The following is a 4,967-nucleotide window of genomic DNA, read 5'->3' as shown; positions in this document are numbered from 1 at the left end:
TTGCACTGCAGGAAAACTGAATTTCATTGATTATTTAAAGTTTATTCTCTCGCAAAACAAAAAAAAAGAAACAAAAAAATCCCGCCGGAATTGAGCGCGGACCAAGGGGTTGGCCATGAGCCTCTGCACGAATCTGGCGTACTGCTCACTCCCACAGAAAATTTGAAAACAGCGCGCACAGTAAAAGTCAAATTTGACTTTTACTGTGCGCGCTGTTTTCAAATGTTCTGTGGGAGTGAGCAAGACAGGGCAAATTCGTGCAGAGGCTCATTCAGCACACTTCGTTTGTGCCATTATTTTTGAGCGTGTGCCAATGTGTGCCAAAACTGTGCCGGATAATTTTCAATGTGTGCCCAAGTGTGCCGAACGTGCCGAAGGTGTGCCGCACGTGCCCAGTGGGGTTTTTTCTTTGAATGTTTTTGCGCTAATGAAGCACCCTGTCATTTTTTGTCGAATGTTGTTGATCTGATTGGTGTTTACAAACAAAATCCAACCCAGCATACTTGATAAAAATGTAAATAAACGTTTTTTTTTCAATCGTGAGTATTTTGACAGGTTGATTCTATAGAGCAACGTTGGATTTTGTTGTTGTGCCCATGTGTGCCGAATTGTGCCGGCATGTGTGCCGAGATGTGCCGGCATGTGTGCCGGGCACAATGTGCCGAGTGCACAGTTAAAAATAATGTAATGTGCCTCGATGTAATGCTTGAAGTTATGTAAAAAAATCGATGTAATCGCTATTTTCGATGCACAATCACATCTGTTCGATGCTTAATTACATTGACCTAGAAATTACACGAAAATAAAATACCGACTGCCCTGTGCATCTTATTTGTGTAATATTCACACCGAAAGAATGTGAATATTACACAGAAATAGCTGCAACCAAGTGGTTGCGACGAACTTGCGTACAATTACACAAAATCGATGGAATATCGCATCCCCTCACGATGCGATATCACATCTCGCAACACTGTACTAGTTGTTGTAGTCGGTCGTCCCAAGCTTGGTCCCAAGCGAAGCAAGCTGCCATTTTTATTTGTTCATTTCGCGGGCGAAGAGTTATTTTTCGCGATTTTCTTGGAATATTCTCCCTAATTATTCATGTGAGGTAGGTAAATGTTGTTTATATAATAATGTAGCTCTATATTAATACGTGTACTTTTCTTTTTAACAGCGGTTTTCGAAACATCTCCGATATTTATCCGATTTGCTGGGGCACCTTCTCTAACTCGCCGAATTTTGCCGGTTTGGCCACAGATCGAGCCGTTGTTACTGGGGCTGGGACAGAAAAGGATCCCCCAGGTCATGCAGTATCGCGGATCGTTCCTCCGGGTTCATTTCAACGTAAGTTTTTGGGGTAAATTTGTCCAGGTTTACAGCTGGATCGCTGCTAATCGATCTGTTTACATTTCCAGAACACCCGCGAAACGGCGCTAGCCATCAGCGTATGCCTCTGCCGTGTCCAGAAGATCCTGTAGAACGTCCGTGAGACTGCGTTCCATTCCGTCGCTTCAACGGTGTCGTCGGCCGTTGCACCCAGATCAAGCATTGGAACATGTCCATAAAGCTGCAGCTGTTGGAGAACGCTGAAGCCGACGACTGCCAGGGTCTAATGTGGACCGACTGGTCGTGGGCCACATTCAGATCAACCGGGCTCCGTGCCTGCGTCGTCGTACCTACCGTGCTCATGGTCTCATCAATCTCGTAAATGTCGTCACCATATCAAATCGAGATGTTCCTTATCGAGAAGGAGAACTTTGTGTCGAAGGCCGTCGGAAACGAACCCGCGAAGAAGCTCCAACTCCGGAAGAGGTGTAATTGAAGAAAAATAATCGACGTCGATATTGGACGACCGTTGACCGGGGTGGTTCATGGTGCTGTAAGCGTGGTAAACGAAACTACTGCCTTCAACTACTGCCTTCACCAAGACCTGGGCCGCCGAGAAGTTCTATTTGTACCTAACTCCGTACCTTTGCCTGCTGGCAAAAGTTTGGAGTTAATATGCAGGTAATTTCGATACATTTACTATTTTAAAAGGATATCCTTTGGTTTAAATTATCCTGGGCTTGGATTATTATCTTCCAAGGAACTTTGATTTTGGCTGTGCTTTGCAGAAATGATTGGAGTAGCTGAGTGGTAGAGCATTGGTAAATAGTTCTGTTAACCCTCGATTGACCGCACTGTCCTATTTTGTACAACACGTTGAAACAATCTTGCTTTTTGTACTCAGCATTAGCGTGGTGCTGGCTATGGTTACCAACCTCGCGAGTAACGGAAGGTTAAGTCTTCTGATATAGTGATACTAATCACTAAGAGATCCTTGAATATCCCTCCAGGAGTTCTTCGGGAATTCACTCAAGAGTTTCGCGGGAATTCTTCCAGGAGTTCCTCTTCGAATCCCCTGCCAGAAATTTTCCGGAATTTCTTCCAAGATTTTGCTCGAGAATTCCTACCGAAGTTCCTCCGGAATTTGTCCAGGGGTTCTTCAAAAAGTCTCTTAAGAATTCATGTCAGCTTTTCTCGAGAATTCTTACAGGAGTTCCCTCGACATTCATTTAGAAGATCCCCGGGGATTTTTCAAGGAGTTCCCTGGGAGTTCAGAAGTTTTCTCGGAAAATTCTACAGGAATTTTGCGGGAAATCCTCCAGAACATCCACGGGAATTCCTACAGGACTTCTCCGGGAATTCTTCCGGTAGTTCCTCGGGAATTCCTCTGGAATTCTACCAAAAGTTTCAAAGAAATTCCTTCATGAGTTCCTCGGGAATTTTTCGGGAATTCCTTCAGGAGTTCCGCGGGAATGCCTTTAGCAGTTTCACGGGAATTCCTTCAGGAGTTCCTCGAGAATTCCGCCAGGATATCCTGAGAAATTCCTTCAGGAGTGCCACGGGAATTCGTCGAAGAATCATGGTTCCTTGGAAATTCCTTTAGGAATTCCTTCAGGTTCGTGGTTCGTTGAGAATTCTTGCAGAAGTTCCTCGGGAATTTCTCCAAGAGTTCCATGGAAATTCTTCCAGAAGTTTCTTAGGAATTCCTTCATGAGTTTCTTGGAAATTTCTTCAGGAGTTCCTCAGTGATTCTTATAGAAGTTCCCGGGACTTCCTCTAGGAAGTCCTCGCGAATTCCTCCAGGATTTCCCTGAGAATTCCTTTTGGAGTTATCCGAGAATTCATTTCGGAGTTTCTCAGAAATTCCTTCGACATTCATTCCAGGGATTTTTTCTAGGATTGCCTCGGAAAATATTTCAAGAGTTTCTAGGAAATTTCTCGAGAAATTATATAGGAAAACCTTCAGGAGATCCTCGAGAATTCCTCCAGGTGATCCTCAGGAATGTCTGCAGAAGATGCTTGACAATGTCTGCAGGAGTTCCTTGGGAATTCTCCCAGGAGGAGTTATTCGAGAAATCTTTTAGGACATCCTCGGTAATTCCTCTAGAAGTTTTTCAGGAATTCCTTCAGGACTTTCCCGTGAGTTCCTCCAGAAATTGTTCTGGGATTCTCCAAGGAGTTCCTCGGGAATTCCTTCAGCAGTTCCACGGGGATTCCTCCAAACGCGAGAATTCCTTTAGAACTTCCATTGTAATTCCTGCTTCGCAGTTCCTCGCGGATTCTTCCAGGAGGTCCCCGAAAATTCCTCCCGGAGTTTTCCGGGATTTTTTCCCGGAGTGAGTTCTTTTTGAAATTCTTGGAGTGTTCCTTCACTGCCCATATTCGCATAGTTAACGTAAGCACCACAGTAGTTTTCAACACACTTCTGAGATTTTAGCCATGAATAATTCCAAGTTCATGATTTTTTTTGACATCTAACTAGAAGTTAGATCTTGTGTTGTTATTATTATTATTAATCATGTACTGTATTATGAATATTTATTAAAAACACTCTACCACTTATGTGGCATTCGTGTCTGATCTTGTGTTGTATTGAATTTAACTGGTCACATATACGCAGATTCGTCAGATCTATGCTGATCTAGTCAGGGCTGGTTACGTCGTCTATGCGAACATGGGCAGTTCAGGAGTTCTTCGCGAATTACTTCAGGAGTTTCACATTCCTCCAGAAGTGCCTCAAGAATTCTTCCACGAGTTCCTCGGAAATTAATCCAGGAGTTTCTCGGGAATTTTACCAGTATTTCATCGGGGATTACTATGGGATTCCAACAGGAGTTCTTCAAGAGTTTCTCCGGCAGTTCCTCGAGAAATTCCTCTAGGAGTTTCTCGGGAATTCCTCCAGGAGTTCCTCGGAAATACATGTGGAAGTCCTTCGAGAATTCCATCAGGAGTTCATTGGGAATTTCTCCAGGAGTTCTTTGGGAATTGTTTTCAGAATTGCTCGGAAATTTCTTCAGCAGTTCCTTGAGAAATCCTACAAGACTTCTCCAGGAATTTCTTGAGGAGTTCCTCGGAATTCTTTAGAGGAATTCCCGGGGAACTCCTGTAGGAATTCTCGAGGAACAAGAGAAATTTCGAGGAACTCGTAGAGCAGGGTTGTTACAACAGCGTGGATTTCGCGAATTCCGCGGATTTCGCGGATTTGGCGCGGATTTACCCATGGAATTTGGCCCTCGCGCGGATTTGGCGCGGAAATGATTTTTATAGTGTGTATAGCGAAATATTTGAATGATTGTCGGCACTTGAATTAGAAATTATGAAAAGTAAATATTTGTTTAACCCTCCTAAGAAGTTAGAATTTTTGCACCACGATAGCGTAGTGTACGTTCAGCGTGCCTGACTGGGTCATGTTGACCTTAACATCCTACTAGTGAAGAATTTGGAGCAAGTTTTCGTTTTGGTTTACGGCAATCGTTTACGAATTTCATCAGCTCTTCAAAATATTTCTTTGAAGAAATTGTGCAACGATTCTTCCAATTCCATTGCGGGTATGATGTGCATCTTTATTCAACTTTCGAGTTCTCGTTTCTCAAAAAACATCAAATTTGGTTCTAGCAATTCCTTCGATTTTCGACTGT

General features: G+C 43.4%; 1 pseudogene; it reads left to right on the top strand.

Annotated features, from left to right (window-relative positions):
• The first annotated feature begins 1,010 nt into the window (after positions 1–1,010).
• Positions 1,011–4,474, top strand: LOC115264829 (large ribosomal subunit protein uL22-like; annotated as a pseudogene).
• The last annotated feature ends 493 nt before the right edge of the window (positions 4,475–4,967 follow it).

The sequence above is a fragment of the Aedes albopictus genome, chromosome 1 (genome assembly GCF_035046485.1).
Source record: "Aedes albopictus strain Foshan chromosome 1, AalbF5, whole genome shotgun sequence".
Taxonomy (NCBI): Eukaryota; Metazoa; Arthropoda; class Insecta; order Diptera; family Culicidae; genus Aedes; species Aedes albopictus.
Note: the sequence above shows the minus strand (reverse complement) of the source record. Positions and strands in the feature narration are given on the sequence as shown.